The following is a 13,929-nucleotide window of genomic DNA, read 5'->3' as shown; positions in this document are numbered from 1 at the left end:
TTTCTAAGGTACATAAACTTTTGGGATTGACTGTATAGCCAATACATCCTTAAAACGTCATACCGTTGCTTTTTACCGTAGCTCGTGCCATCACTGGAACAATTTTCATAGAACGTTCATAGCGTGCACAAAGCGATTGCTTTAGACGTGTTCATTGAAGGCTAATTTAATGGAAGCTGATGTAGAATGAAAATTTCACACGTTATAACTTCGAATTTCGGAGGCTTGAAAATCGGTCGAAATCGAACATCGAGTACATATAATAGCGTGTAATTAACTAAAACCGCTAATACGCCGTTAATTATGATCCCTAATAGCAGCTACAATGTTATTATAATTATTCCGCGATTATTCGCGTCGGACGCCGTGCCGCGCCGCGCCGGTACAGCCGGGGAATAGTTGAAAATGCGGCAGGCGAATTGCAGTTCGGAATCTCGGCGATTTGAAACGATTCTGCGATACTTTAGAGTTAATGCGGCCACAAAATCCCGTTAATATCGTACAGCGTGCGTGTGAAACGCGTAACATCATAGTCCACCGTTAAAATTCGTTTGAATTCCACGCGAAGCGGAACACTGAACTATACAATTCGTAAAAGAGATAAACGCGGACTGACGGTCGTCTCTCCGAGTTTCCCGCATTTATATGAAGCAGTGCGGGAAATTAAATTTTGAAATAGATAGCTTCTGCATTACAGAAATTAATCGATGATTAGCGGAAAAGCGAGGAGCACATACGAATGTTGAATTTTGAACAAAGTTAGGTACGTGTACATGTCAATGTAAAGTTCAACTAGAATCCAGTACCCCGCGGCTGCACTCGATCAGATGCGATCTCGGTTAAGTAACGCACATCAACTTGTTGATTTATACAACAGCAGCTACGGTAGGAACTGCGGTTCGTAGATGTTCGACGCTCTCCCTTGGCGAGCCATCACTTCCTAATGGCCGTCCTAAAACTCTCTAACACCGATGCTTCGTCGTTCCGCGTCGAACAAACTCACGAGTACTGCCGAATGCTAGTCGTTGTTTGCGTCGAAGTTCGTCGGAGCTCTCGTCGAGACCGCGATCGATTCCCGGATTTTCTCGCAGCTTCACGGAAAAACCGTTAAGCAGAGTATAGATACGTGACACGCGGCGTGGGACGTCGAAGCGATCGCGTGTTCATTTTTGCTCTCGACTAAAATCTCCATGAATATTTAAACCTGATAAAGTAATACGGATTTCCAATTTATTCTATAATGGATCAATAATGTTTGATCGAGTGTCCGTCGCGGGTTTAGGAACGCGACGTGAATTAGCTATTTTACAAGTTAATTGCGAACAAAGTCGAGGATAATTGGGTTAAATGACGGTGTTATGCTAAAATTCGTTGAATCGTTATTAGACAGGCTTCTATTCGATTAACGCGCAAAACTTGCCCGAGCGTAGCCAACGAAAGTTTTCGATTCTTTTCGGTTCACAGTATGCTTTGGCACCGCCAAAAGTAGGACTCGCCGGATTATCATTGCTAATCAAGGCGTTAATGCGAATTTTATACGTAGGGAAGGAATACCAGCGACGGGAAGTAAGACCGAGGAGAAGGAGAAGTTTCTCCGGGTGTAGTTTAGCCTAGTTTTAAGCTATGTCGTTCCATTATTTTATCCGCACGGAGCTGTCGAACTCCCGGCTTCGTCGCGGCTTTCCGTGCCCGATAATACTCGATAATGCAGCGGATCGATTAATTATTTTAAGCCCCCGTTCGCTAAAGTCAACGAGAAACTAAATTGAGTTCGAACCGAGGACTCTAAATACAATCGAGCATTATTGTGCCGGATAAAGAGTACACAATCGCATAATTAACTTCTACGTACAGTTTAATTGCCTATCGGTGTGACCGGAAAATAATGAATACTTTTCTTCGTCTAGGTACCAATTTCACGAAGATATTATCAGTTTAACAAATCGAACGGAACGATCCTCTAAATTATGATATTTAGATATTTTCTCAGGCAGCTAGACTTTATATCGGAGAAACGTTATGGAACTCTTAAGGGTACCATACGCGACACGTCTCCATTATCTTTCACTCAGTATCCACGCAGCGTGTACGCGTGCGAGAATCACGCGAGGGATTTAATTAATCACAGTAAATGAGATGTAAGCTCCTTGGCCTGACTCGGCTGCTTTTTGCCGTACAGCTGACAGACTTCATCAGAGATACGCGGAAACTGCAAACTGCACTTTACCACGTTTTGCAATTCGCTTAGCATGCAGCTCCGGCTTCTGTCCCGCGCTTCCGTCTTCCGTCTTCTCCCGTTCCCTGCGTCTCATTCCCCGCCGTACCTCGCGTGCAAAGCAGATTAAACGAACGAACCAAATTGAGGTACTTAACTCGTCAGAAAGCAGCCAGCGGCAGCGACGACGCAACGGCGAAGGAGACGCGCAGGAACCGAGTGAGATAGAGGGAGATTAGACGAAACTGTGCTTTTAAGTCGAGCCTGCTTTATGAATGGATTCATACCGACGCGACGCCCGAAACTTCAATGTCTCGTCGCCATCAAACGAGCCCAGAAGGAAAGAACTTAGAAATCGCTAAATCAAGCGGGCGTGTCTTCCAAGACGACGGCATTTGCAGAATTTCCAACAGATAAAACTTGTATTACAGCTAATTAGTCACGACTCGTCATTGAACAGAACTGCGAAACTTCAATTGCTGTACGTTAGTAAAATTATTCAGAAGTTGGAACGAAACGTCAAAGAGAGGATAAAACAAAATATACTATGTATCTCGTGTTATTATTTAATCAAGCTGTCGATCAGCCAAAGTTATGGACGTATTCTCCGGGTTTGACAATTAAAATCACGTTAGTTATCAATTATGAATGAATATTATAAGAAGGAAGCTACGTACATATATCTACAACTAAATCTCAGATTGAATGACAATTATGAATATTTATTGACTTATTTCCCGATGATGTTTGTAAATGTATGAAATCTATTATTGATTCATCGGTATTTCCAAATACTAACCGAGAGGAAATAAAAATCCTTCTATTCATAATTAACAGAAGTTGCCTCTTGTTTGCCCGACCTCGATTTTACACCATATCTCACGATTAAATCGCGTTAGCAGATAAATCCCTATTTCTGCCCATTATACCTCCTCGCTTCTCTTTCCGTCGAACCGTTCCTCCTCTCTCGCTCGCCGTCTGAAAATCATGACGGTGGTGAAGATGAGCGGCGACCTCGGCCATTACCGTGGAGAACACCACCATAAGATATAATTGAACGGAATCCCTTCCTATTAGGAGCGAACATCGTTCTCGCGAACCCTCATTGCTCGACCTACATAGTCGGCTTCCGTTGGTTCCGTTTTCTTCAAACGATCCACCTCCTCGAAGGAGCTTCTTCCTACCATTCTTGCGCGACGTCTCGAAACGGTACCCGTGTATCGTATTTGTCAGACGCCCGCGAAAGAGAGGGCGAGCCGAGTATTTCGTATGTAAGCCGCGGTGCCGCCCCTGGCCACGAAATTGTGGCAATTTATTATAGTCCCTAGCCCCGAAAAGTGGCCCTCCACGGGCGAACGCAACTGTTCACGTCGTAACGCGAGCCTGCCTACCTTGATGGATATCTTTCGTATGTTTTTTCCTTTCTTCCTGTTCTCCCCGCCTCCCGCGGGTTCCCTATTCGTTGATGATGGTCGAGGTCGTTAGAACGTAGAACCACGTCGGGTTCCGTGATTTACAGGGGCACGAGAGAGGGAGGGAGATAGGACTCGTGTCGGTGAAAGAGGAAATGCGTTTAGCGTGGGCGGGTGCACGTAATACGGTCTACTTCTGGGGAAAATTCGTGGTAAAAATGGAACGTGTTTTAGTGGAGAACTGACGATGTTAGCTTTATGTCTGGCATTAAGTATGGAAATACGATGGACTGCTACCAAGTATCCAGGTTCCACCGTTTCGTACGTTGCGTGACAGCGTTACATTATTGACCAGGACGAACGATATTATTGCTTTTAGATTGATGTATATTGACGAGCTCTCCGACTCTCGTCCATTATGTACCAGATTTGTGCTTTGAACGTAGCAAGTAAATTATTTACTTAGGAGAAACAAGGGAATAAAATGTCTCCACGGACAAAGATTAATTTATAACGAGAAGATGCATATTATACATATATAATACGGTTCCATTTAAACGTGAAAATTGAAGAATTCCGATTCCAACTGCAAAAGGAGGAAGCAAACCACGAGTGCCTTTTTATCATACCGTACCGCGTAATAGAGGGTCAATTTAATTTGAAAGTCACGTCGCTGGAAGAGTCCGCTAATGAGATTAAACGGGTTAACCGTAAGCTTGGGCAAGAGGTGGGCGCGTGTCTCGGGAACGCTAACGAAACTGCTAATGAAATTAGCCCGGCGCCGCCTCCGGAATTTTTTCTCGACTCATTTCGCAATCGAAGACGATGAAATCCGAGCAAAGGCAAATAGCGGCGATAACGAGGAGAGCTTTTGGATTCGCGAGCAGGAAGGCGGGAGAACGTAAACGTTCGAGGAACGACTTCCGGAGGAAAATACCTCCCGGTTCCGGAGTCAGCGTGTCTGTTCCCATTGTAGCGCGTTGATTATAAGCAATAATGAGACATCGCCGCGGCGCGCGGCACACCGGGTTCCTTAATCAAGCAAGAGGAGCGAGGTCGGGCGTCTTCGAATCGTCGAAACTCGAGCCACGATCCTCGATTCGCTCCCGAAATAATGAGTCTCGCAATCAGCGCCTCGGAGAAATGTTTACGCTGCAATTACCAGCGCCGCTAGGCACCATGTCAGCTGTGAGAAAGCGGTGCCGATGGCTGTTTCAGCGCATACATATGTACGCGACGGTATAAGCGAGCGTGGGTATGTACCGGGTCGGGACAAACTGAACGAAGACCGAGAGAGACGCCGGGAAAATTCCTTTCGTTGATCTCCAATCTTTCGCGTCTTCCATTCGAACAGATTCCACTGTAACGACGCCGTAATGAACGACGAGGGATGATAAAAGGGGTCGAACAGCCACGGCACGGTTTTCGACGCTCTTGAATTTTTAATGGCTGCTCCGGGATTGCTCGGTTGTTAATTTTAGCGTCTCTCGTGACCGCAAGTCTTTATGGCCAGAGTTTAAGTGCGAATTAATTGAGAAATGTCCTCTGTGGTTTCCATTGCAGTTGTCTTCCGCAGGTCTAAGGGGAAAGAGGAACGTAATCGTCGTACTCAGTGCTAATATGTAACCCAGTTTTCTTCTTAATCTCGAATAATCCGTAATTTATTCGCGCCCGATCCTTTTTTCCAATTAAATGTTACTGATTTAGCAGAGGTCTTTGCAGTTCTACCATCACACGTTTCAACGAAAGGAAATTGAATTATCACAATTTATACTTGAAAACTTGGGACGTAACTCAAAGCCGTGCGGATTCGGTAAATCAGCCACGCGCCGTTGGAATTAAAAATGGTGCAAGCTCGCGCGCATCTCACGATCCATAAATCGCGTGATCCTCGATAAAGCAACGCGTTTCCCGCGAGGAAGTTTTTCGATAGTTCCCCGTTCCACGGAATTCGCCGGACTCGCTTTCCTCGCGAGAAAATCGACGACGCGACTTTCCGAGAACTTTTCCACCTTCGCCTTACCAGAGAATGGGATCACCATAAAAGAACTGAACGCGAACGAAAATCAGTGGAGTATCTCTCCGTCAGATTTGTAAGATCGTAAACCACCCCTCCCCGTCGCCTTTATCGCGGCACCCATTTTTACCCTTTCCTCGGCCTCTTTCCGCCTGCGTGATTCCACATCTCGTCGGCTATCCGTTTTCTCGCTTTCCGATCGGAGAGAACGGTAACAAAGTTTTATTATGAAACAATAAAATATGTGAGGAACCAAGTCAGACCAGAGGGTCTCGCACTCGAGCTGGCACTCCTTGATATAGAGCGAAAGTTTTATCGTATCGGAGCCGGGAGGAGAAAAAGACCGGTCGCTTGTCTAACCCAGTAATAACGCGCGGTGCGTTTTACATTAAAAAGTTCAAGCACTTCCTGACTCGTCGACAACGTCGTCACTCGAACTGCTCGAAGAACGGGGGAAAAGTGGGACGCCGAGAGTTTCGCCTTAACTGGGCTACGATCCTTGTTTCATTATCTTCTTTGAATACTTCGTTTTCCCCGAACCAGATCTTACGTTAACTTTGAATTGAGGAATTCGACCCGGTAACGAATGGACTCTTTACAATTCGGATTAAACTGCTAGTTAGTACTATGTACTTTTTCTGTTCTTATTTCACATGATTTATATTATAATACTGTAATTTCAGTTTTATATATAATACTTTATTGACAAAATCTTCCTTGTAATTTTCCCATGCAACGTGAGATTAAAAAATATCAATATATGAAATCTAATGAGTTCATTTTATTAATTTTTGGGAAGACTGAACTTATCGTTGCTCAGTCAAGAAAAATTACTTTTAATTCATTCCGATATTTTAATCAGTTCCAAAGATATGGGATTGAGTAGTTCCTATGAATTCCCGTGCATACTTAACCCACATTTTTTACTAAGATTGCCAGCTCTACTCCTGTTTTTGAAATCAAAGGGTTATGTATCGGATGGAACCACGTAGCAGGTGTCTAGACGTAGAAGTGGGGGTTAAGGCAGGTCAGTAACTGGGTCGACGTGCGAGAGAAAGATCTGAACCGTCGAAGTAGGACGATGATAACGGCGCTGAAAAAATCACAGTTCTCTTTATACGTTGATATCTCGAAAAGCAAAAGTCGGATCAGGATGAGCCAAATGTTCTCGCCTAGTTGGCTTATATTAATAAAAAAATATATAAGAAAATGGTTTTTCAGTTATGTGTCAGCCTACTTGTTCGGATTTATGATGTCATATCGGAAAAACCGTAAGTAGGTCGAATTCTAACAAAACGGAGAATTAATTATCTAAAGCTCTCAATTCCACACCGAATAAAAGGAATTAAGACCAACTTAACCTAATTACGATAAAACCTACATTCCGCCGGTGGAATTTAAGGTAGAATTTCCACGTAAATGTAAAATCCAAATTTCGTCTATGGAAGTCAGTATAGGAAGCCGTTCCTAAAAACATCGAGGTCCGAGAGACTGGCTGCAGAACATTCTGCATGTACTTTTGCGAAGTTTTCGGTACGTGAAACAAACACACTGAATCAAACTCGTATTTTCTTGAATTTTCATCATGTTTCACCAAGACAAAGGGAACATTAACATCCGAGCTTAAAACGGGGGAACGTCTGAACGTGATTGATCGTCTCACTTCGGTTCATCCGATTTATCAACGAGACTATCCGCGGTATGCGTGCTTTCTTGCAGCATCACGAGATTGCCACCCTTTCGTCTCCCTCTCTTACCCTGCCAGTAATCCTTTACCGTCCGGGCATTACCAAAGCCCTCGCGTAGCGAAAAACCCGGCGGTTTAGAAAATCGCGAATCGAAGGTAACGTCATATAACTCGATTACGTCGCGCGGATGAAAGAAAGAAGACGGACAGACGAGGGATCAAACGGGTGGCCGGGGTGAAGGGAAGAATGAGCAAAGAAAGACCAGAACCGGGTTCAATTATCGGTCGATGGTGGTGAGGATTTCTTTTCTCCTTATTTCTTCTTTATACTCTTTCTTTTCTTTCCCCCAGTCTCTCGACGAAAAAGAGAGCTGGATCCGAGGGCTGCTAGTTCCTGGCATGCCTCGTGCTGTTTTGCCAATTCGAGGAAAGGTGAAAAAATTCTGCCGATGATTAAAGAAGTATAAAATCCTACTAATTCCAGATTTTTGTTTACGTTTACTTTTCATTAACGTAGATTACTGAAGGATTTTATTTTTGAGAAATCAAGTAGGATTCATTATGGTAATTATTTTATTGAAGGGGACTAATTGGGAGACTGAAAAAATCTAATCTGGCAATGGTCTGCCGTAATGATCATTAAACATTTGGTAAAATTATGTAGTGCTACTTGACATAATTTCCAGAGTTCGTGAAGTATAATCAGTGGGGGCATAAAACGAGTAACTAAAATTGTGAGATCTGAAAATGCAGTCCAACAGTTTTTCTGTGCCATACGTTTAGTCACATGCAGGCGAACTTTTGCCTCATATGTACTTTTAAAAAATGTTCGTAATGCGTTTAGTGCCAATGTGAGAAGATTATACGACCAAGAAGAACAATAAACGAGCGAGCGTAAGTTAAGGGCCCGGAAACGCTTCTTCCAAAACTGCCTTATGAAAAACATATGGAATAAAAGCATAATAGACAAAACGGAAACTGCGTCTGCCATCCGAACGCGAGTTAGCGACGAATAAGCAACGAACGCATAGAATTTCATGCGAGAGCTTAAACTTTTTACCAAGGTAGAACTTCAGTATGCAAACGGCCAGTTTCGCAAAGAAGCCTTTATTTTATGAACGTATTTAAACGACTTTAAACGACAGGGTCACGGAACAACTTTCAAATATTATGTTCACGTTGTGTGAAATTTTTTTATTATTTCAATTGAGAAAGTGATAAACCGACAAGACATTTTCAAGATTAAATAATTTCGATGTAGCTAAGAGTCCATACAAATATCGCGAAACGTATCCGATCAGTTTTCCAAATACGATCTTTCCATTGCACAACAAAATAAATCGTCGGAACGAGTCATGATTGCGAGTAGCGAGAAAAATACTCGTTCGTACAACAACAAAAAAACAGAACGGAGAAATATCACGTGCGTGAGAGCGATGAGGAAGCAGTCGTGAGAGGCGAGGTCGGAGAGACGAAGTCCATGGGGGATTTCGAACGTAATAGAGGCGGATACTCTAGCAGCACGCATTATTCTCGTTACGAGGCTGAGGTTGAGGTTTATGGCGTGGATGGTTATAGTCCGTGATAGCGGTTTATGCCCCACATCGCTGCTTTCCACGGCCTTCCAAAGTCGACTGATGCCGCGAGTTAACCTCCGCCTACCAACCCCCAGCGACCCCGTCTCCGATTCCTTGCCTCTAGCCCACGGGCGGGTTTCTTCCAGCCTTCTTGTTTCCTTTTTGTCATGTCTGCCTGTTCATCGTCATTTTTCTCGTGTTATCGTCGTGACTGCTGCAAGTCATACGGATATCTCTCCTCCTACGTGGCACAATAAAACGGGAGGACTATCGACCGTTACCCGCAGACCCCAGTATACACAACGGCGACGACGATGCTCGATGCGTTCGTCCGCGTAATCGAGCACGTGTACGATTTTTCTCGACTCCCCTTTTACTCGTCATTTTATTGCCGACCCGGGATGGATCGTCATGAATCTTGATCGCCGTGATTTTGAATCGCGCTAACCCATCGATTTACGAGTCGGCGAAATCGTAAAACGTTTAACCAGCTCGCCAAGAGTCCCTTTAGTATCATTAATTAATATAAAAACAGTGAATACAATGAAATGTATTTTTATTACTTTACCAATTTCCCTCAAGAATAAATATCGTCGCTCAGTTTCTCCTATATTGTTTTTGCACTCGCTGAGAATTATTATGGAGCGAGGAAAAATGGGAACAGTGAACGTGTAACAGGATAGCTTACTACGACCCCGGAAACGTGGTCAATAAACCGTGAAAATTGCGAGGCTCCGTGGTACCGTCGTTATTATTCGCGATCATTGGCACCGTGAAACTAATACCCGATCGTAATTCACGTAATTTACGTTATCAATTGGTGCGAGTTTGTACACCCGTATACACGCCCACCGCCCCGGCCCGGGGCACAGAGGGAAGTCGGATTCGTTGATAATTTTTCCGGCTCCGTAATTTTCGTAGTCCGGTCCGATAAAACGGTCGTACATATTAAAGAATTATAGGGAGTATCGAATAATAAAAGCGCGCGCCCCTAAGCACCGGCCCGATTATTAATTACCCTCGGTCGCCGCCGGCTAGATTACGCCGCGCCATTCCTCCCCGGCGTGCTCGATAATAAATCAGAGCCGCCGATGGGTTACGTTGTTTTTCGACCCATCGAAAACGATTAAAACCGGGCCCCGGGTAGGGATTATGATTGGTGCCGGCAATAAACCGGTCGCATAATTCCCGTGCTTAGCGGGATTTCTCGTTTTCGAAGAGATCGCCGGAACTGGAACGAATCGAGTCGATATTACAAATGAAAATGGGCCGTGCAGGCCACCGATACGCTTCCCCTCAACGTTTACACTCTTCGCTCTTGCTTCCGCCCTACTGCGACCGATACCGCTCGTCCGATCGACCTCCTCGTTTCTAGCAAGCGTCTTCCTACCAGCATCATTGTAACAGCCCGTAGGGTGGCATTACATTAGGCCATAGTAGCCACAGTAATCTCAGCTATGTATATCCATTTAGCCCCGGGCACATAGTACGGCCTATCCAGTGTAATCCGAGCTTAATTGCCCGCCGAATCAATGCCGACCCGCCGTATCCTCCCCCTCGCCCGGTTCGACCCTCTCATAGTGCTGTTGCACCACTCCTACCTGGCCACCGCCACTTATTACGCATTGTGCGTACAATATACACGTGCCATCGAGAAAGCCGTGATACGATCCAAAGGAAAGGGTGCTTTCAAGAGCTAAATACAATCGGTCGAGTGTGTCGCGTGAAAGGACAATGCATTACGAATTTAATGCGTGCACATACTTGGATAGTCGATTGTTTTACGAGATACGAGCTTGGTTCTTTTATAATAGAGAGAGAGTGTGGAACGAATTACGAGTCTGCTTTCATCACACAGATTAAAGGTAGCAAATGACAGAAACCTTTTTTTCGAATTGTAACCACACATGAAAAAGTGATTAATAATTTAGACACAGTTTATTGATTCCTCTTCATTCGAGCGAACCATTTTAAAACGCGAAAGTCGCGTGAATCTTATGCGAGTGGAGTTTCGTCGATACTTGTTGCCCGGCCGGAACGTCGACGAATGGAAACAACACCTGTTGCAGTAATTAATACGGAGTTTTATCAAGACGCCGGAACATTTTTACGGTGCCGCGCCGGCTTACGTAATTGCGTTGCCAGGCCCATGCTCGGGAGGCAACGTTATTAGTAGGGAAACCTGCAGGGGCTCTGATTAAAAACACGGCTTAAGGTGACGTTAAGGATGGTCGTTAACGTCGCCGCTCTGATGTACTCAGCTAGGGATGAGCGAAGATGGTAACAACCCCTTTGGGTGATACGATCCTTTAAGCACGATAATACCCACCGAACGATGAACCACCCGACGTACCTGAGGGAAATTATCGAATACGTACTCGATGATGGGATAAATCTCATCCCACCGATCGGATGCGGGCACGGATAGCAAATTGCTGATCCATTACGGTCGATTGAAAAATAATGTAACCGGAAATCGAGATCGACAGTCTGCGTATTATCAAATTCATCTGGGTCCTCGATTTTGCTTCGCTCGCATAACCTATGTACTAAAATACTGAATTTCCGAATAAAGATTTCTACGCCCGAGTAAGCTGTTTGATGATTATGATCCTCTTCCATGTACTTGACATTTTTATTAGTTCACGTTGTCAATAATTTTTTCGCGCATGTAATAAATATTAATACTGACATGCGTCTCGAGGATTATCAATTTCAGAACTGTACCGAACCGATAAACAAAACAAACAATACTTCATCTGATAATAATTCAACGCCCGTCGCGGTTCTGTTGAAAATAGGTAAATCACACGGCACGGAGGACAACGTGATTCCGCAAATATAAATGATAAATTCCAGACACGGCGTAACGGGAGGGAGGAACGTACCTCTCGCGAGCTGACCTTAGAGACGCGGTCAGATTTTTTGCGACGAGTTTGCGAAGACAGGAACCAGTTACAGGCGATCCGCCTTTATCGCTCGTAAAACCAAGGAATGAATAAAAACGTCAGTAAAAGGCGGCCGTTGTGTATCGCGGTAGTCGTAAGATCGGTGTCCCGCTTCATCGTTTCGAGTCTGTCATCGCTGACGATCGTACACCGTGGAATTCTTAAGCGTCTATAAACGATAAATAAGCGTCGTTCGAAGAAAACGGCATTGTTGAAATTTCCTGAAGTTCGTGAACTCGCGATATACGCGTGTAATCGCGCGCCTGTGTGTGTAGCGATATCGTTCTGTATACACGTTCCGTTATATACCAGCGATAATATCGGTCGTTAACTTTACAATCGTTCAATCTAAAAACAAATACCCAGTTCGCGCGACCAGATGGTTATTTCGCTGTTTCCATTATTTGTTGGCAATTATACTTCACGCTTTGAATAATTCTGTTTGCGAATATGCTAGCAAACAAAATGAGGCGAACGCATGGTTCTTGCTCGGACAACAACGGAGTTAAACCGAAAAATGAACAACTGCGACGATGTAGTCGTTACTTACAACGTTTAAAATGTTTGACGAATTACTATGGAACTAATGTTTCTTATAAAAAATTATTTAGACAATTACATTCAAATTACATTTAAAGTTTTTATATTAAAAATTAGTACGTTAATCAATTTTGCTCGCGAATTGTAGTTTCCAGTCAAGTTTAACTTGGATACCAGTCGACAGTCTGCGGTTCTGCCCAATTATACACCGACAATGACCAGAACATTAGTCTTTAGACAGTACATGTGTCTTAGTGAAATGCCTTCGGGCGGTAAATCTGTCCTCCTCCGTGCGCTGTGCTTAATGCATTGTAAGACGGGTGGGGTGGGACGGTACCTCTGGCATTACAATTCTAAGGCTGCTCGGCTCGACGCTGAAAAAGTCTAATCTCTGGAAACGGTACACCAGCCCAAATCTCCTCACGTGCACCTACTCTTTGGACACGGAACTATTGCGAAAAGCACAATCTTATTTCGAATTAATGTTGAATTCTCGAAAATCTAATGTATGTGCTAATACATGCTACATCTTCGAATCATGTCGGTATGGAAGTCGAACGTGAGACACAAGAGTCCATAAAACGATAGGTCTACTCGTACATCTCGTGTGTGGTATTAGTATCGATTGATTTACCGAGGCCTACGCGGCGGCCCGCCACTTTGGGGATGCTTTCAATTAACCCTCAGCGCAACCGGTGACGGACGAACTGAAATTCCACCCGTTTCTTGCCTCACCTTGACAAATGGCTCTCCACCAATCAACCGGGTACGTTCACTCCCGTCCCTCGTCCTCTGCTCTTCACTCTCAAGAGGAAGGGGTCGTGCGTTCGAGGCGTGTACCGCACGCAATATCGTCTGCGTAACTGCCTGTGGCCAGTTCGTATTCGCTTCCCGTGTCTGCGCCGCGTTTCACTCCCCGGGCTTTTTCGCGTTTTAAAATCGTGTCGGAGGTATTTCAACCCGGCTCTCTTCCTCTCTTCCTCTCTTGCTCCCAGCCCTCTCTGTCTTCCTCTCAGCGAATTGGTATTCGCGCCCGAGTCCTGGCGCGCACGAGGCAGAGAGAGAGAGAGAGTATTCGCTAATTAGCGACATTCATTCGTCACCGCTGACAGACGGAGTGATTACGTCGTCTGCTGGAATCAGCGCGATTGGGCACGACCAATCTGTCCGTTTCTCGCCGCGGGAAAAAATTGCTTGGCTACTGTTAACCCTTCTAATTAATTTCCTCTCTACGGATCCTCGACGAATTTGTGATCCGGTGAATGGTGCACCGGCTGGCGGTCTCCGACGCTTCGCGACAACGGCGGGGAGCGAGAATTTCTTATAAAAAATTATTTAGCCAATTACATTCAAATTACATTTAAAGTTTTTATATTAAAAATTAGTACGTTAATCAATTTTGCTCGCGAATTGTAGTTTCCAGTCAAGTTTAACTTGGATACCAGTCGACAGTCTGCGGTTCTGCCCAATTATACACCGACAATGACCAGAACATTAGTCTTTAGACAGTACATGTGTCTTAGTGAAATGCCT

At 44.5% G+C, this 13,929-nt stretch overlaps 1 protein-coding gene across 12 annotated transcripts in view; it reads right to left on the bottom strand.

The window, feature by feature from the left end:
• Rbp6 (RNA-binding protein 6) overlaps positions 1-13,929 on the bottom strand; it is a 626,456-nt gene that overhangs the window by 48,357 nt on the left and 564,170 nt on the right. The window lies entirely within an intron of this gene.

The sequence above is a fragment of the Ceratina calcarata genome, unplaced genomic scaffold, assembly GCF_001652005.2.
Source record: "Ceratina calcarata isolate Rehan_Ccalc_2016 unplaced genomic scaffold, ASM165200v1 scaffold162.2, whole genome shotgun sequence".
NCBI lineage: Eukaryota > Metazoa > Arthropoda > Insecta > Hymenoptera > Apidae > Ceratina > Ceratina calcarata.
Note: the sequence above shows the minus strand (reverse complement) of the source record. Positions and strands in the feature narration are given on the sequence as shown.